We start from the raw sequence: 22,008 nt of genomic DNA, 5'->3' as shown, positions 1-22,008 counted from the left end.
ATTTTTCTACAAGCAAGTATAAAAGAAATATGATACATGATAGAATATTCTACAGAAATAAAATTGACGTAAGGTCAGGTAGTGATCAAGATTTTTATTTTCTAAAAAAGAAATATAAACGCTGTTTTGGTCTTAGATGTCGGAAACATGAAATAGAGAGACATAGTGAAAAGGAAGCATAGCAGTGAAAGGGACAGGCAAGGCAAAAGCTCAGAATAAGGGACCTCATCTATCAAACTGTTAATCCACGCAAAGGCAACCGACCTCTGCTTAGCTTATCCATGCTGCCAACGTTCAACGTAGATTCTACCGTATCAATTTTATCGTTAATTTTATCACATCAGTCACATAAATAAGAAAAATCTCTTCTTTTCATTCCACTTAAATAAAGAAAACGTTTTTAATAAATATTGTTATATTAGAAAACAATAAAAAAATAATATTGAAAAAAATTAAAAAAAAATATTATCGAAAGTCAAAGCTATATTTTATAATATTATTCAGAAGGGCTTTTAAATTATAAATAATTCATAAGACACAATCAATAAATATATTTAGTGGAAAATACATCAGTGAAAGAATAGTTTGTATTTTAATTTATAAATTTTCTGATTTAAATATGCCTTGCAACTTATTTCTTTATGTGTTAAAACGTTTTTGGAAAACGATTCCTCATTATCAACTGGGAATATGTTAATCCATCCGTGTACTTTATGGTGATAAAGTACAATAAAAAATAAAGGAACTGTATGGTTCAGTATATTTTACGTATATAATATGTAAATCTGATTAATTCCAATTTATTTTTTTCAATAAATTTTTTCACCATGCTAAGTAGGTCCGTGCTAAGTATATTCACCCGGTTAATTGCTACAGTAATTTATATAATAATTTTCTTGGTTTAATTCACTGAATGACTTCTTATATATCTTTGTGTAAAGTTTAAAATAAGTATGGCTGGAGATGCGGGAGAGAAATAAAAGAACAAACATTGCTGGGGCACGTATTGTTAAAATTACTCGTACAAGAACAAAACTAGTTCAAATACAGAACAAACTTAAACTCGTTAAGGTTTAAAAAAAGAATCTAAATAGCACCCGTATTTATACAGACTTCTTTTTACAGGAATAAAACGCAATGAATATTATTAAATTATGGGTAACAATTACTGTTATTCAAGGGAAATTAGATTGTAAAATCTAAACTTTATTACTTTTAATTACAAAGAAATTAAAAGTAAAATAATAAAATAAATAAATATATATATATATATATATATATATATAAAATAACACATCCTGAGTGATTCATCAACGCTCAGTAAAAACGACTGAAGATAAATTGATGAAAATTTGTATACAAGTTCTTCTTACGGTGTAAGTGCACAATAAGAAGGAATTTTTCAAATTCCGAGTTTAAAGGATTATGGAGTAAAAATGAATATTTCTATTTTTTGAATTTCTCGGCAACAAATCAATATATCAACTTGATTTTTTGTGTAAGTAATCTTCATGTTAATATCTCAAAACCAATTTCTATTTGTTTTTTTTTAATTCGACCTTGAAAAGGGTAAAGAAAGGTGAAATATTTCGAACAGTGATTGCAAATTTTGTCCAGATTATGCTAAACGAGATGTTTACTCAATTTGGACTTTGAAATACTTTTCAGATGAAAATTTAAAAACAATTTTTGGGCTTTTTTGAATTACGATTTTTTAAGGGGTGCGATGGTGCACGGCGTTACGGTTCAACAAACATAGGTACTGCCACTGTTAACGTTTTTGAAATGCGCCTGGTTACATCTGCCATCGTTTCTTTGCATAAAAAAAAAAAATTAACTGTGCTAACTCAAGTAACTATCTATCAGGGCGAAACCGCGACTGGAATCCTAATACACACACACACACACACACACACACACACACACACACACACACACACACACACACACACACACACACACACACACACACACACACACACACACACACACACAAACACACACACACACACACACACACACACACACACACACACACACACACACACATATATATATATATATATATATATATATATATATATATATATATATATATATATATACATGTGTCCCACGAGGTACCCAACATAATCCACTGGTGTATTCCTCTCATCAAAATAATTTTTAAAAAATCATATAAACATAGGATGAAAATGCTTCATTAGTGAGTTAGGGCTAGCGAAAGATTTCGCCTAGAATTCAGCTCTCCCGGTGAAATGAGGTCGAACTGAAATTTTGATATGCTAACTGAGGGGCAAAATTAATGGTTTCCTATGGAAACCATTAATTTTCACCTGAAACATTGAGTAAAACAGATTTTAGATTTGTATCTCCACTAGTTTTTATGATATTCGAAGTAAAACTGAAACATTCGTTCTCTGAAAACCGTTTTTAATTCCTTGTACAAAGCAAAGAAAGTGTTGTGATCGTGAAAAAATTTCGGTTTTCAGATTTCAACGGAAATATCCATTTTGTCCATCCCTGAATCTATTTTGACTAGTTTTGGCGTGACGTCTGTACGTACGTATGTATCTCGCATAACTCAAAAACGATTAGCCGTAGAATGTTGAAATTTTGGATTTAGAACTGTTGTAACATCTGGTTGTGCACCTCCCCTTTTTGATTGCAATCGACTGGATCAAAAGTGTCCAAAAATGCCCAAAATTTAAAACATTTGAATTCTGGACTTTTTCTTAACTGCAATAATAAGCCCTCATTGAGAGCTTTTGAGCCTCATTGAGACGATATATCATAAGTGGTACTTATTTTCATTGGTTCCAAAATTATAGCCCAAATAGAAGTTTAATTAATGAAATATTTGGATCTTACAAGGGGAAGGCACATCTTTTCGAATCTGACTTCATTTCCTTTTTTTTAATTTAAATATATTGATTTATTAATAATTATTAACCTCTGATTATAAAAGAAAAATTACAGTAAACAATAATTCAATAAAAACAATATAAAAAAGATATTAATAAAATAAAATTTTATGTACTTTTTATTAAAAAAAAAAAAAATGTATTTGTAATTTAATAAGCATACAAGGAAGTCATTTTTGTACACATCAGATTTTTTAGGTTTGCAATACAATAACTTTGTTAAATGACTAATAAATGCGTAAAATTTATTGATAACACTAGTAGAGAATTTAATTCTAAAAATATTGATGTAAATAAGTCCAATAAAAATCAAATAAACATTTGAACGGACTGATATAAACATAGAACGAACATGGTTATTATTTAATTATAAAAAATAAAAAAAATAAAAATAATATTTTTTGGACATACGTGATTAAACGAACACTGTTAATATTCGTAATAAATAGTTGACAGCATTCATTCATTTATTTTTATAAAATTATTGTTCTCACTAATCAAATATATTGAACAAACAAACACGACAGTTCAACTCAGCTCGTCATTTATTATTATATAATTACTCAGAAAGCTGTTCGTTATATGGAAAGTTGTTAACCAAAGCTACGCATGCCTATTAAAAATAATACAGATTAATTCCCTATCAAAAGGAACGACAATAAGTTTCTAAATTATTGCAACAGCCATTTTTACTTTATCGGCTGTTAAACATGCATAAACTAGCTGGTCAAAATATTAACCAGATACTCGTATTTTTATTTCTCGATCTGTTTATATTTTGTGGGACATAATTGTTAAATCTGTTTTGTAAAAATGTTCATGTTGATTTTTTAAATCATTGTAGTAGTAGTTTATTATACAATCCTGAAATTTGGTATGGAACTTTTGAATACTAAAGGAAATATATTTTTATTTTTTTAAAATAATCAGGATATATAGTGAGAGGGTTCTGTTCCTTGAAAATTTTTAATCTTATACAAATTTTTATACGTAAGTGGATTTTAGTAAATTAAAGATTATCATTAGAAATCAAAATATTTACTATCAGATAATAGTTCTTATATGCATTGCAATTCAATCCTAATATTTATCGAAAAACTGATTATCCCTTGTATGATGATTTAAAATGATGATGATGAAAAATGATTGTAAATATGATTGATGTAAAATGATTGCATGTGAAAAGATTTTCACATATTTAGTATACAAGCAATCAAAAATTGTCTCAGACAAAAGTTTTAGGTGATGTTTAGAGAAATAACGACCACTTTATACCGATTCGATACTGTGCCTATTAAGGGAGGTATGATCTTTTTTGTCTTCGAAACCCCATTTTTTCCACCCCCTGGGTCAACAGTTGGTGACATCAAAAAATTTACTTAGATAAGTTTTAGCCGCTTATCAAAAGAATACTAGGAACTTTGAACTTTAAAGGAATTCAATATTTTATTTAATAGGAAAGTTAATATTTTGTTTTTTCGAAAGAAAATGACCTTCAACTACCACTCGCATGGTCCGATTTTTACCAATTAACGAAGTCGACCAAGACTTTGGGTCGTTATATTTTATGTATAACTTTGAAAGTGATTGGCGGAAAATTCCGGCAATTATCGTGTTACAAAATAGTGAAATATATTTACACTTTCGAACTGAGGATGATTTTGGGGCCTGAGGGATGTGAAACGTGAAGATATGTCGAAATTTTCTGGACGTCGAAATCATGGTACCAATTTCTGATGAAATTTACCTAAAAATCAAGTTGTAAGTTTATTGAAAGTAATAAAAGTAGTACATTCTTCAAAAACCTTACATTGCATTCCATTCTACATTTTCAATGAATTCAAATGTTATGATAATGGAATCATTTTTTAAAAAGTAAAATGCATTCTGAAACCAATGCACATGAAATCAACGTTTTTAAAAAGCCAAGCAAAATTCTATACAACATTATATAACGTAAAGACAAACCTCCTGACCTCTGTGACCTCTACTTTGTTATGCCCTTCTAATTTTTTAACGTTAATATTCCTTGTGACCAGTTGTTTTAGAATTAGGTTCTCACGTATTCTTAATATATGGAAAAAATGGGAAATCCTTCGTTTTTTTTCATTGAGAATCGGGTCGACTTGTTTGTAGACTGTTTCATTTGTGGCAATTCGCCAGACTTTTGATAACTTTTATTTAAATAAGTTGTGATACTTTCCGTTTCTGTTTTCAGTAATTGGTCCGTTTTATTTTCATTCTTAAACAAAAAGAACTTTAGTTTATACAATATAATTAATAAATTAAATTTTTTTTTCATCAACTTGGGACTAAGTTATTTTAAAATATTTTAATAAATAAACATTATTCTGAAAGTAAGGGATGCATGTATACCATAATAATAAAAAAATTCCCTTAGCGTGTAATAAAAAAGAACATATACTTTGTTTATTTCCTTTTCAATGTACGTATTTTCAACAAGTTCTGCTTTGTAAGCTGATCGTTTTATTTTTTTATTTTGTTTTATATATATATATATATATATATATATAGAAGAAAGGGTAAGTTCTTTTAAAGAAAAATATTTGCTGTTGGCGTGTTTCAATTCAATTTTTATGTAATCTGTTCGGAAATGAAAGAGGGCATAGAACATCTTGTTGGTTTATTTTAACAATAGGTTTTCATCTGTACGTAGCTTTCTACATATTTCAAATTTCTATACGCAATCCTAAATTTTTTTATTTAAGGTGTACTACAAAATTAATAAACAGAATTCTAAAAAAAATCTTAAACTTGAAGTGGGCATATTGTAAATAATATTATAAGCGGAAAGGTAACGTGCTGCATATTAAATGTATGAAATTTTACTGGGGCTCTGAATTTACAAAACAAACAATGTTTTTTTTTTTTTTTTTAAATGAAATATTATACTTCAATATTTTAAAATATGTAATAAACTATAAATAAATTACATTTTTAAAATACTTATTGAAATCTAAAGCTTATAAATTTAAAATCATTCCTTACTGCTTGTATTCATAATTATAAACCAATGATAATTCACCATATCTCGAAAGTTGTGCTTGGGAATGTGGAATGAGCAAGTTATATCGAATAAAAAAGAACTCTCCTGAGCTTTGGAAAATACTTAATACGACTAGAAAATATTGTAGTAGTTTTTGTAGACTTCAAAAAAGAACAATACTCAATATATATACTTTACACATTTTAACATCGTTACAAAATTTGGAATTGACAAAAACGTAAGATCTCGTAAGGTGAGCACACTGCAGGATTTCCTCGACATATTGAAGAAAATGCTAAAAAACGGGCCTGCAAATATCTTCCAAAAAACAGAATTCATAACGAACAGAAAAAATGCACTCGACACAATTTAGATACGGGAAAATCAAGAGAGCTGACAGCTTCAAGCACCTGGGAGAAGTAATACAGCCCAATTGGCTAGACATTGAAGCCTATAAAACCTGAATCACAAAATTTTACAAAGGTTTATGAAATGATTAAGAACATATATAACAAGAAACGAATCTTAAGAATGGCGAAACTGAGACCTTACAACAATAGTAGGATCCAAGGTATTTTATTCAGCCGGATCCATGATCTTAGACTAGGGAGAAATAAAAAAAATGAAAATATACAAAAGAAAATACTAAAAGACATTTGGAAATTACAAAAAAACAGTGAACTTTACCAGAAGGTAGATAGACTATCAGATGCGATTAGGAAGTGCGATTTTCCTTCGCGGATGGTTGATGAGAATAGATGAAAACAGACTAAGCAAGAAAATAACAAAAAGGTAATTAACAGTTGGTTCAAATACGTTAATGAAGATTTAAAAGAAAAAAGAGAAGCACAGGAATAATCATAGACACAGACACGTTCAGACAAAATTACAAAACATGGGAAGGATTCCATAAAAACATAAGAACACTAAGGATTCAGCAAAGGAAAGAAGACTCACGATAAGTGAAAAAAGATACTAAGAAAAAAGGAAAGAGATACTAATAAGTGAAATCATTCTAATAGGTGGTCTCTATAAAGACTGATGTCAAGTCAAAAAAAAAAATAACGGAAAATTTTATTTTTTAGTTAATATTAATTTAATATGAAAAAAATAATGAAATAAATATAAAGAAAATAAATAAAAATAAAGAATAATGAAGAATATAAATATAAAGAATGAGGAAAAAATATTCATATGAAGGATTATAATACACAAAGATGGAATTTATTTAGTAGTAAAATTATAGAAGAAGAATGAAGTAAAGTAGAGATCGAAAGGATACTGAAACAACCAAGGAAATCTTTCATATAGAAAAGAAATCTGCTTGCATCAAAATAAAATATAGGAATTAGAAGAAATATAATCTTCAAAATAAATTATTTGGAGTTTAATATTTTATATAATGAAACATGAAAGATACTAAAACCAGAAATGAAAAGAATAGAAGAAATTGAAATGATAGTATTAGAAAATGTTGAAAATTGTATCGGTTGATAAAATACGAAATGAATAGTTTAAGTTGAGTAGATGAAGAGAGGAAGAACTTTGAGACAATTTTTTTTTGTTTTTTTTTTAATTTTATGTTTAGTCAAGCAACCAGAGACAGGTGCAGCTATTACATCACACACACAGATAACAGAGGATGTGTTAGTTAAGCTGCCACGGCGAACACCGTTGCACCTTTAAAGCTAATTTAATCGATAACCGAAAGAGATATTGAAAAAGAAAACCTTCTTTTTTAGAAAATTTAATTTAAATTACGGATAGGGGCTTCAAAATTTGATTTAACAAACACTTTTACCATAGTAACACTGAACATCGGTGAGGAACATAATCAGTTTTTTACTGCAAGCAATTAAAACACCCCGCTCTTGAACCGGAGAAACAATTAGTAACGGTAATAATTTTATCTTCTTTCCAAGTATAAAAACTACGTTAATATAAAATTAGAGTTTAATCAGTTGAATAGTATTTCGTGAAAGAGTAAAAGATTCACAGAAACCACTGGATTATTACATGTACGGTTATTAGATCAGATTTTTGTAAATTAACTAGCCGGTCAGGGGGCCATAACCATCTAGCTAGAGGGTTCCACCCCCAGACCCCTGCAGTGTTCGTTACTCTCATGTTGTTTGAGAGAAAAATACTGATAAATAGCTTTGAAATATTCAGGCTTTATAGAAACCTGAAAATGAAATTAATTTACAAAAGACAAGTTACAGTAGTAACTTTTATTTCCGGTAGGAGGAGGAAAAAATTTGAGACCAGACGCCTAGTAGCCCGCGTTACTGGTTGTGTGGGATTTCCCGCATAATGCGGGGACCCACTAAAAAAGAACATCCCCTTTTGGGATGGGTTAGGGAGTCCTGGGCATCTCAAAAACAATGACAACCTCGTTGGAGCCCCAACCGCCTCCTTTCCCAAGCTGTCCCCTCCCCATCCATTTTTATTGCGACTATCCTATATGTTGTTTCTCCGCCATCTTTTTTTTAAAGTACGTTGTCTGCCAAGATGGCAAGCGCTCTCCATGATTTCTCGTTGGCCAGCATCTTCTCCAGTAGACTATCTGCATCCAGCTCACCAACGGCTGCAAAACATTGCCCTCTTTCTGCTGTCCACCTTCCGCACTCAAAGAAGATATGTCCTGCTGTGTCTTCACCCTGACAACAGGAACACATAGGTGTTTCTCATCTTCATTTTAAACAGATAACTGTTAAACGCACCGTGGCCCGTCAGGAGCTGAGTTAACCAGAAGTTAATCTCCCCATACTTCCGACTGACCCACTTTCTGATGGGTAGAACGCGTAAGCTCCACCTATCTACTCCTGATAGCTCACATCTCTCTTGCCACCTTGATAAGTAATCTGGCGCAGGTATCCTCTTTGCTGTCTCCATTTGCTCTTTCTACCCTTTCAGCGACCCTGAGTTCTATGGGCGGCACTCCTGCAATAACGAAGGGTGCCTAGGAGGAAACCATCAAGTAGGCAGATGTAACCCTTAGGGCCAAATAAATAATAATAACTAATAGTAGTAACTATAGATAGTAGAATAGTAGTAACTATGGTAACTAAAGTACACAAATCTTTGACGATGAAAAATTCATCACTTATTTCTGTTGCCATGGAGACAGACATGTAATAATAAAGTAAAAGAAATAATTTTTTTCCTTAATGAATATCTTTAATTCACAAATTCACCCCCAAGAGGGCTAGGGCTTTGGTCTATGGATTGGTCTATAGGCCTTAATAACACAAATATATCCTGAACATTTGAAATTAATCGGTCAGTTGGTTCTCGGTAATGAGAAACAAACAGACAACCTTAAGCTTTATGTATGTTACTGTGAAATGTCATATTGTCCGGTGAATGTCGACATTTACCAAATAAGTCGGTGAAAGACAGAAACATCTGTTTATTCGGACCTTCGCCGGTATATGTCGACAAACACAGATAAGCTCTGGTTGGGGTCGAAATGATAATTAGAAATTAAAACAAAAAATCACCCAATACCAACTTCTAAGATAAATTTAGACTTCCTTTTTTTTACTAGGGTTTCTCGTAATATATTTTTTAAGCCAAACATAATCTACGCTCGTTAACCTCGTCTAATTAACGTTAAATAAAAATTATATATGTTATTCTCCAACAATGGAGGCGATTAATCAAATTCACCGCTTTTATAAAAAGATTTAATAGAATTTTCAGCATTTTATAAATTGAAAGGACCAATCAAGATATACAGAATATATTACCTGCACGGATGAACGATAACGATATAAATAAATGGTCAGATGATTTTTCCCTTTGTTCAATATTTTTATTCAACTTTCACTATTAGTGCATGGTAATTGTCAACATATACCTATGAAGGTCCGAATAAGCAGATATTTCTGTCTTTCACCGACGTATTTGGTTATGTGTTGACATTCACCGGAGAATGTAGAAATTTGCCAGATATCGATCTTTCACGGTGACATATATATATAAGATATTTTATATATACTTTAACTATTATACTTTGCTTTCATAATTGGTAGTTATATATCTTGTAAATCTACTTTGGTGTAAAATTGTATTAATTTCCCATGATTCCTCCATGTAAATTCTGCGTAGTTATTTTTTTTTTCGTTGTGTTATAAACTAACTATTCATTATATGATGGTTTAAGTAATGCATTATTATGCAACGATTAGTATAATATATTTATTTCTTTAAAAGATAGACTGTCAAGAACAGTGCTTTAAATGCAGGTGAATGGATGATAAAAAAGAAAAACTTTTAAAGAAAAACATGAAACCAGATCTGATTCCCGGTGTGAAATAAGAAGATAAAATTTAATTAAATAATAAAATAAAACTTTATCTTATTTTTCACATGTTTAATTTGAAACCGTGTACACAAGCATTGTTTTTTTTTTTTTTAAAGTTGCGTTGTTTACGTAAAATTTACTATTTTAATAAATGTTGAAAAAAACTCTACAAAGAACAACGTTATAAGTAGAGGAAATGATACCTCGTTAATTTTAATTTAATATTTATTTATTTTATAATTTTATTGATAAAAGCACGATTGGCTAGTCTAATTAGATTATTTTTACAGTTGAATAATTCAAACTTTATAATAATATAAAAAACATGTTTAGAATTTCCCAGAATGATTTATCGGTAATTATAATATATTTCGTAGTTTTAATAGTAAACTTAGGGATTATTATACTGTGCTTTAATTTTAGTCAAATTAAATAAGTTATATTAGAACAGCTACTATTTGATTTTTAGTTAATCAATCCCATTAAAAACAAGAGTTAATAAAAATTTTACTTAACAACAAACCTCTCTGTTTTTAAATCCAAGCTATTATTCATTAATCCAATATTAACTCTATCTATTATTGATTATAAAAAAAAAATCAATAAATAATAATAATAATTCAATAATAATAAAAAAAATGAACTCTATTATTTAAAACATTACTTAATCTATTTTATAAAACTAACTTTATTATAAAATTTTCTATTAAATATATAATTAAACAGAATAACCAATTATTTTTGCTTTATTGGATTGTTAATTGCTGAATAACCATTGTTATATTTATCTTGTGCATATTTTTCCAAAAAAGGATATACAGGAAAAATTAATTAAAATTTTCATAATTGATTTTTTACTTCCTTCTACAAAGTAAAGGAAGTATTGTGATCGCGAAACATTTCGGTTTTCATATTTCCACGGAAATATCCATTTTTACAATCCCTGAATCCATTTTGACCAGTTTCAGGGTGTCGTCTGTATGTACGTATCACGCACAACTCAAAAACGATTAGCCGTAGGATATTGAAATTTTGGATTTAGCACTGTTGTAACATCTAGTTGTGCATCACCATTTTTGATTGGAATTGAAGTTAAAATTAATATTGCAATTAATGAAATATTTAAATCTTAAAGAGAAAGCACATCGGTTCGATCAGACTTTATCTACTATTGTGTTTTTAAAAAAAATTTTAACTTTTTTTTTTAATTTAAATATATTGATTTAATAACTAATAACCCGTGATTGTAAAAAAAAAACAATTAATAATAATAATTCAATGATAAAAAAAAAATAAATAATAATAATAATAATTAGGGAATTAAATTTTTATGTAGCCTAGTTTTAAAAATGTGTAAATGTAATTTAATACGCATTACGCATGTGTATATGTAATATATTTGATGAAACATCTGATTATTTAATTAATATTAATTAAAATATATAATTTAGAATTGTATTATTTTTGAATTTCTTAGCGACTTATAAAAATTGTATATTTATTTTAAAAAAAAATCATTTTACTTAATTATTTGGCAGAAAAAATAAAATACATTTTTGAATTGTATTCAATTTAAAAAGATAGCTGAATTTTTTTTTAGTGCGTAATTTGTACAAGATTTCTGGTTATTTCTAGAAATAACTATTTATTAGTAATTTCCAGTTTATAAGTTATATATAAATATTTCAGAACTCTTAAATATGCCAGATTTCTGTTGTGTCGTATAAATAAAAGTTAATAATAATTAAAGAATAATTCCGTTTAGTGAACTCCTGTATTTTGGTTACAAATATTAATTTTGACCTTACGAGACTGTAGAATAATCAGTTTTTATCATTAGTTTGTTTGGTGAACAATTTATTTAAAGAGTAATCAAGGGACTTTTACTCTAACCTAATATTTCAGGTAAGATTGTTGAATAAATAATTGTAATATTTGAAGATAATAAAAACTAATATTTTAGCAATTGCGTAAATGTCAACTTTTATTAAATAATTAAAGGATCGTATCTCACTTTTAAATGAAGTGCAGCAAAAATGTGGATATGTAATTTAATAGACGTATAAGAAAGTCATGTAGTGTCCACATCAGATTTTTTAATTTTATAATGTATGGTAAATAGCAATTTTTTTTTCCTTTCAAATTAATAAAATAAGTACGGGAAAAAGTTATAAAAAAATTGAGAAGTATTACATACTGAAAAACCGTTTACAACAATGATTTCTAAAATGTAAATCTAGATTTCAATTTTGATAAATAAAAAATCATAAGCAGTTGACACTAAACGAAAACTTTTTTAATTTTACTGAACCAATCACTCATGTAAAGAGTGATTCGCGAAAAATGTAACAAAGTTTCCGCAAATGTTTTACTGGGGAAAATAAAGAAGAAAGTTCATATAATATATATTTGAAAACGCTTCGTTAGCAATCGTTATAAACGTAAGGATTTCGAAGTTTATTAATAACAACCTGTTAAAATACGGAAAGCCATCAAAAATTGTTTGTCGGGCAGAGTGCTGTATCATTGAGGTGGAAGACATATTCAGGAGTTTATTTAATTATTTGTAAGTTGGTTTTATTGTTTGTATTTGCATTTGTTATTTTTTTTAAAATATTTAATATTTTTTTGTAATATTAAAAATTGTTTCATTTATACGTAATTAAAATCTGCCACATTTTTATGTGTGTGTGCGTGCGCGCGCTGTCGTGTGTATGAATTTATTTTCATTACTTTCATTTGAATCAATTTTTTCTAATTAAATTTTCTACAAATTTTATATTGACAATTTAATAACTGTTTTTTAATATAATTCGAAACTCTTAAATTTGTTTTTAGGCTCTGTAGACCTTATTCATACTACATTACTCAGAATATCAAATACACTACTTTTTTTTTAAACTTTTATGAGCTAATTACCCATATAACAAAATTATTTTACGCCCAACATAAAATAGTGTGTTTGTTGATACCACCTTATTCGAAAACTACTAAAAATACAGTCCTGTGATATTTTTTTAATTTTTAAGGTCCGATTTCATATAAACTCACAAAATTTATTTTTTAATTTGGATCCCAAGAATTAAAATTTAACGTAATTTTACCAAAGGCGCAGTAATCAGGGCAAAATCATTTACCAGCTAATGAAGCGTTTCCAAACTTATGTTAACATGAGCTCTCTTCATTATTTCTACAGTAGAACATATCCTAAAGGTATTCACAAAGTGCTTCGTGAATCACTTTTTATATAGAAGACCAAAGACTACAGCTGTACTTAAGTACGGGCTGTAATGATTCACAATATTAGTTTATATAAATGATGGACACCAATATCTCCCAACTGATTTTACATCAAAATATTTCCTTTGGGATCGGTTGTATCCAATCAATGATATTCAGATTGTATAATATGCTATTTTGAAAATTTATTAATGTAATTTAAAATTTTTTCAAATTTAAATATTATCCTATTTTATGTGTTTTGATAAGTATTTAATTTAGACTATTTTTGAGCGTAATGAACTTTTTTTTTGTTTTTGAAACTTTAACTTTCTGCAGATACGCACAGACGTGCGTGTAGGTATGTGCAAGAGTGCTTATTTGTTTTTTATTAAATTCGTTTGCATCAGTTTTCTGAGAATTAAATTCTTTAAAAATTTTCAAGAACAATTTAAAATTAAGTCTTAAAGAATATTTTATTGATAACAATTTTCTTCGAAACTATTATAGACACAATTCTGAGATCTGTTTTCTTTAATTTATCATAAATAATTTCGGTATAGCTCCGTTTTAGCCTTGGAATAATAATAATCTTGATATAATAATAATAGCTTTATCATGAAAACAATAATTTTCGGAGGTATATTTAGAAGAATTTTTTTGTTTATTTAGGGCCCAAACTAGCATCTAAAATACTGCCATACAATTTTAATCTCCTGTATATATGTGTGTGTTTTTTTTCTCTCCTCCTTTAAAGTCGTTATCAAAGGCAGGTCAATGTGAGAGAATCTCAATTATGAACTTGCAATGGAAACAGTTTTAAAACTCAGTATTTTAGTTTTTATTTTAAATGATTTTATTGATGAATTGCGATTCATATCCAGGGGCAGTTACCGATGTGGACATTATTCAATAACAATTATTATTTTATTCAATGCAGGAAGGTGAAAAAAACAATTTTATTATTATTTCCATTATTTTCTTCTCTTGTTTATCGTTTTTTTTTGTTCTTTATTTATCATATATAGTGTTTAATTTTGTTTGTATTTTTATTAAATAAACTAAAATAGATTCATTTGCTTTAATTCAAGTAAATCATTTTCCGCGATGAATACTGTAATAAAATATTCTACAAAGTTTTGAAATCCAGCAAGCTTAAAGAATGAAAATAAAAAACAAAAATCGCATAAAATAACTGTAAATAGGAAAATCAACATTAATGTAATATTAGTAAAAACAAAATGCTGCTCTAAAATAACGATCGTAACTGTACAACCGATAGTTCCAAATTTACGTGTGCGTAATATTGTATGTTTGCGTGTTTACAGTGTAAACATAAATATTGTTTTATATTGCTAATGAGATGTAAGCCATAATTACGTTATCGTATTCTAAACAGAGAATATTACACAGATTATGACTTCGTATAAACCATTGATCGCTTCTATAAATAAAAAAATAAAAATTTTTGAGCAGAACTACGCAAAAAGAATAACTTCTCGTTATTTTATTTTATACAATATTTTTTGTATAATTCTTTGCACAAGAAATATATAAAACATAAATTTAATGCGAAAACTGAGAGGTATAATATTTTATTTATTTAATATTAAAATATATTTTCTATTTATAAGGAAATTACATTATTATAACCATAGTTTGTGAAATAAAAAAAAAACGAGAAACCCAAACACACAAGCATAAAGTTTAAACTCGCGACCTATGTGACACTGTATAAGTGCATTAGAAAAATACAACACCAAACAGTCAACATAACCTTAAATTAAGGTTACATTGTCTGTTGTCTACCTTTAATTGAGAGCCCTCCGGGCTGGTTTAGTGGTTAACTGGTCATAGCAAATCAGCTGATTTCGAAGTCAAGAGATCTAAGTTTAAAATCCTTGTAAAGGCAGTTACTTTTATACGGATTTGAATAATAAATCGTAGATACAGGTGGTGTTTTTCCTGTTTTTTTTTTTTCGGTAGGAGGAAAAGTTCTGCCAGCCGCCTCCAGGCCTGCTCTGACGGAAAGTGCGGAGCTCTCACCCGCTAAAAAACCTCCCCCTCTAGTTAGGCAGGGAACAGACCTAATCCACATGGTATGTACACAGCCCCTGCGCAACCACCCGAGCGCTTTTGTCACCGAATTAGAATAGCCAGAGCGACGTCCCCAGGGGATCATCGGCGAACGACAACTCCCCGCCACCCACCCACTAGGGCTCGCCGCCCACAGCCGTCCGGCATCGGTCTCTCCGCCTATGCAAAGGTTTGGCAAAGTGATAATTCTGCTTATGGGGGTATATGCGACAATATAGCGATGTGACAGAGGTTAAACCGTTTTTCATTATTTCACTAAATAGAAATAATAGAAATAGAATAAATAAAATAAGGCATAGAAATGTGCGAATATTACAATCTGTGAAGATACATGACACAAATTTTAAATTATGCACTACAAAAGAATTGAAAACAGTATAAATATAAAATAATATCGTAAATTAATATCTCATATTCTGAAAATATTATAATATCGCATGATATTGTAACTTCATACAACATATTTTCATGGACAAGCCTTAAGGGTTGGTTCCTTTGATAAAGCACTCACTATTAAATAAAATTATAAATAATAATAATTTAAAATTATTTTCGAATAAATAAATATTAAACCTAGTATAAAAACCATATTACAATAATAGTATATGATTAAGTTAAACTTAAATCAAGTTTAACAAAAATAAACTTTTGCTTAGATCAATATTACTCAACGTATGATAAGCACAGCTTGTAGGAGGGTGGATTAATAATGGTTTCTTCTTTAAGCGGCATTATCATCGGAAATATTTTTACAACAAAGGGAATACGTACAAATTGTTTTTATTTTAAGAAAAAATAAAATTTCATATAAAATATAGGTTTTGTAATAATCTATAATTAAAATTAAAAAAAGAAATATTTCAATTAAACACCAAAAACTTTTAATTAAAATATAAAATACGGATTTAGAAAAAAATAAAATTAAAATGTAAATATTTTAGACATAAAATTAATAATTAAAAATATAAGCTAACCTAAAAGTTTGTAGAAAATTATTATTGTTAATAAAGAGAAAAGACAGTAAATCGACATCAAAAATTGTCAATTGATAGCAGTATGAATAATTAATTAACAAACCGTTATACTATATTGATGACAAAAAATAAATTTACGAATTTAATCAACTAAAATACTTTCTTTTTTTGTTTTGTTTAACCTCCGGGACCACCGTCATGTATAAATAGAATTTTATAGTTTCTGTTACTCTTTCACGCAAAAACTACTAGACCGATTGAACTGGTATTTTACATACACACAGATTTTATACTTGAAAAAAAATTACGGCTGGTGCCATTACGAAATGTTTCACCGTTTAAACGTGGTGGCCGTTTTAATGACTTGCCATAACAACCGGATTATTTACCTTGCCGATATTCAGCTTTACTATGATCAAATTATTGATTAGGAAATCGATCACTTGTAATATTTCAAATTAAATTTTGTATAAAAAAGGCTTGTTTATATTTTTCTATATATATTTTTTTGGTTATCGAAAAAAGTAGCTTTAGATTAAATTTACTAAGAATTTGGCACCAACGGTGCCAAATTCGAAAGTATAAAATAAAGTTCCACTTCCAAAAATTTTACAAGTATATAAAGTACTTGTTATTCCATCATCAGGGATTTTCCAAAAGATGCTAATTCAAATTTAGATGTAAAATTTTATTTAAATTAAAACTGTTACGTTCATAATAGACGATCGACTATTATGAACGTAACAATTTTAATTTAAATACAATTATACATTTGAATTAATATCTTTTGGGAAATCTCTGATGATGTAGTAACGGCTCAGAAGGTACTCGGATATATACTTTTAAAAATTTTGGTAAGTGGAACTTTATTTTATACAAAAGTAGCTTTAGAAGTACGACGGTTTACAGCGAACAGATGTACATTCCTTTAGACTTGCCCTTAACTTTCAAATGCATCAGTTTCCACTTAAAGTTACATTTTCAATGATAATAAGTAAGTCACAAGGACAGACACTTGCATTGACTGGTCTCCGTTAGAAGAGTCGATGCTTTTCGCATGGGCAATTTTATGGGCTTTACTCTAAAGCCTCCTTTGAGAACAATCTATTTATTTATATATGTATGTATATATATATATATACGCTCCAGAAAGAAAAGCTGTTAATATTGTATACAAGTCGATACTTTAGATTTTGTTGTTCACAAACTGTTACACAAAAAAAAAAGTTAAAAACATAAAATAAAAAAGAACTGTGAAAAGAGTAAATACATACAAAAGAATTGAGAAGTACGGTCACCTCTTTGTAGTCTGGTAACGCTAACAACCGTGAAAAATACATTTTTATCCTTAAAAAGGACGTGTAACCAGCTAAAATTTTGGAGGTGTGGCCGACTATTTTGAAACCCGTATATTTCAGAAAATTTCATGTTTTTTGCCGACTTGACTGTTGCTCTTTAGAAAGAGTTTTTATAAATTAAATATATATTTAATTATTAGTTAGTATTATTCCGGTAAGTTTGAGGATAATGAATAAAGTGGGACCTAGGGGATGAAGAGCCCCGGGTTAAAAGGGAAACGGAAGTGAAGCGAGTCCTGACCGGTTAATATTATATATATATATATATATATATATATATATATTATATGTAAATTTATATAAAACCGGTTATCATAGAATGTAAAACAAAATAAAACAGAAAATAAATAAATTATTAAAAAATAAATTAACTTAAAAATTAAATCTAATTTTAAGTTAATTTATTGCTTAATAAAATTACTTAAGTATTCATAAATTTAACCGTTTTAAAAATTTACAAATTTCATACTTACAAATATTTAATATTTTACAATTTTCATTCTGGCAGCAGAATATAATTATTAAATTATAACCACTTCTACATTTTCTTAATATTTTACCCCTTTTTTTTTTAATCACAATTCATAATTTCTCAGAAATCGAAACAACAGTAAACAGGTAATTTCTATCTAGGCGGAGTTTTCAATTTTTTGTTTACAATTATAAAAATGTTAATTTTTTTATTTTAATATCAGTGACCGAGATAATAAACTGGATTATTAAAAATTATATTTTTAATTAAATTATATAAAATAGAAAACTAAATTCAGATAAATATTATGATCTCCGCTAATGTACTAAACGTTGAGGGGGAAATAAAAATGTAATAAATAAAAAAAGATTAATTAATAACAAAGGAAGAATTAAATTTTTTTTTATAAATAACATCTGAAAAACAAAATTGTAAAAAATATATAACATCGATAGAAGTTAAAAACCCGTTATTAGGAATATTTACAAACATAACTACACCAAATTAGCTTTATTAAAAGATAAATATTTTCTTCCTGTATTTTAAAATTTTTGATTTTTTTTTTTTTAATAAATTAAATGATGAAGTAGCAATCACTACAAAAACACTCATAAATATATTTAAAAAAACCAGGAAAAGAGTTACAAAAGTTACCCGGCTTTATCCTTCACAAACCTTTACTTCAAATAAACCATTGGATTTTTAAATGTCACTGACTTCATTATTTTAACTTAAAATCGATCAAATAAATTATGAATTATAAATAGAAAACGATTTTAGATAAAAAAATCTAATATATAATAATTTTGTTAAGCAGGGCCCGTTGGTATACGAATATAATTAAAGTTAATATATCAAAACCCGCTTACCAACAATTGAACTCGAAGCGTTCAAGCGCTTTCGGAATTAAACTCCATCTTCAGGAACTCTCCTAATTGTCCTATTTGTAATAATAATTAAATGGGCATATGTAAATTATAAAAAATCGCGATATTGTTTAAAACATAACAGTTGGTCGTCATACGTTATAAAATTACACCAACTTAAACGTCCTGTCAATTTAGTGGTCTAAAACTGTTGTAAATAATATAAATATAATTTACATATGAAGTTTTAATTAATATTACAAACAGGACGAATATGAAGGTTTCCGAAGATGGAAATTAATTTCGAAAACGCTTCAATGCTTCGAATTCAGTTGTTGCTAAGCGGTTTTTTGTATATTAACTATAATTTAATTTTAGAATGTACCTAGAGATTCTGACGATATTTCACTATCTGGGAAAGAACTCGATGATTAATTTTGGTCTGATGAGGCATAACTCCACCTTGATGGATACGTGAATGCAAAGAATTCACCCAGTTGGTTTACGGAAATCGACATCAGCTGCACAAGTCTTCTCTACACGGACAGAAAGCGGGTGTTTGGTGTACAATGTCACGTAGGCGAATTTTCATGGCATTCTTTCATAGCACGGTGAACGCTACATATAGATGGTGCAATAATTTGTAAAAACTACATCTGTAGACCGGCTAGACTACATATGATTCAACAGGACAGTGCTTTGGTTCATACAACCAACAACACTATGACTTTTTTGGATCAGTGTTTTCATGGGAAAGTCATTTCGAAGGGGTTGTGGCCCCTTCCATAAATCTCCTGACTTTTTCTTGTGGGGATACCTTAAAGATTCTGCTTACAAAACTCATCCTCACAACATTGCTAAATTTAAAATTAAAACTGAACAATGTGTCGTTGCAATTCCTTAACATAAGTTATAAACAAATGTTTGAATATATAACGTCGTATTCAATTAAGTGAATCGCATATTGTAGGCCACTTTCAACAACTATTGCAACTTTTTGAACGCTCTGTACAACAATGTTAACTTAAAAAGAACTTAAACTTTGAACAGAATGCTGTCGGAGAAGAATTCTTCAATAAACTTTCTTTAAAATCAGTTATAGAGAGATAGAATCCTGCTCTATCTCTCTATAACTGATTGAAATCTGGCAAAAAATGATGTCATATATTTTATCTCATAAGTTTGTGATTTGTTAACATATTTTCAAAACTAAGTTACCATTTTGTTCACAGTAAAATACTTAACATTTTTGCAGAATGTAATATGATAAAACTAAGGAGTACAGAGATAAAAAGAACTAAAAAAATTGATCCCCGGCTTTTTGAAATTGATGAAACAAGTTTACACTGTATTTTTTTATTTACTCAACAACGTTGGTAAACGTGTGTATAAAATAATATTGTGATTCCTCAATCCGATTTTGATATATATATTTTTTATTAATTAATACAATATTGCAAACAGAAGGAAAAAGGAGAATCGACATTTTTACAGAATCTTTTTTTGTTTGTTTTGCCACGTAGAATCTTAATTACTTTCCCCTACAACTTTTTATTTAATTCATTATTATCTTTACTCTAGTATTTCCTTATTTTTATCTTAAAATTATTTCTTTTCCTTAAAGTAAAACCAAATAATTCAATATTCGAAATAAATAAAATAATAAAATCATTAAGTCTAAAAAATATCCAATTTAAGCCCAGAGTAACCCAAAAAAGAATTAAACTTGATTTAACAATACGGAATCGTTTTTCTTTGAAGAAAATGGTATGTGGTTAAAGTATGAGTGCAAAGTATGGATGCAGATTTCAGTTTTTTAACTTTTGACTGTATAAATGCCGTGAAGTTGTATAGCAAAACTTTTCATATTTGTTTACAAGTATTTGTCTGTATAATAATGTGGTAAATAAAGTTGGAGAAATAATAATAACACTTAGTTTAATGTTGAAAATTCTAGAAACAGGATACATTAGTTGTTGCATGCAATATGAAAAAGAAACTAGGCTGTGGTTACACCATACAATGATGTTGGCGCATTAGTGCAAGGCATAACGCAGCGGGCGTACTAGATTTATTGAAGAAGTGGTTTTGTACTTAAATGTTCAGTAAGTGAACACCATTTGAGACTTGAACACCTCTAAACTGTGGCAATAAAAACTTCCGACTCTTGACTACTGTACCGGCAGTTTAAAAGGAGAGAAAAGGGAAGGCGAAAGGAGTAAGGTAAAGCTGTGAAACTGCATAAAGAGGTCGATAGAGTAAAGTAGGTTAGTTCTATAGCTCTAGACTCAGACAGTGTTATACTTCTCGGCAATTGTAACGAGTTAAGTACCAACCCCCGTTTCCAACTTTACTATTCACCTCTCCTTAAAGCTTGAGTACCCTCCCCCGTCATTATTACTACACCCCTTTCCTATAACTGATTGTTACCACTACGCACACTTAATATAGGCCCAGTTTGTCTTCTACAAACAATTGACTTTAGTAACTGAATTTCAAAAGCAATATTCCATTAGCCAACTCCATTCTGAGTCGTCGTTAAATTTCTATTACCAAGCGAAAGAGAACATACATTTGTATTTTATTATGATATACGTACGTACGATACTTTTAATTTTTATAAGTTTCATAATTTTTTTTATAAATTTTTTGTTAGTTTTTCTAGATTTAGTTTGTACTACTAAGTAAAAATCTGCTAAAACATTTTTACAAAAGTATATCATTTATCGTAGGAAGTAAAACCGTCCTGTGAGAGTTATAACCCATATTCTAATACGATATA

The sequence above is a fragment of the Lycorma delicatula genome, chromosome 10 (genome assembly GCF_047948215.1).
Source record: "Lycorma delicatula isolate Av1 chromosome 10, ASM4794821v1, whole genome shotgun sequence".
Taxonomy (NCBI): Eukaryota; Metazoa; Arthropoda; class Insecta; order Hemiptera; family Fulgoridae; genus Lycorma; species Lycorma delicatula.
This window is presented reverse-complemented; position numbering follows the sequence as displayed.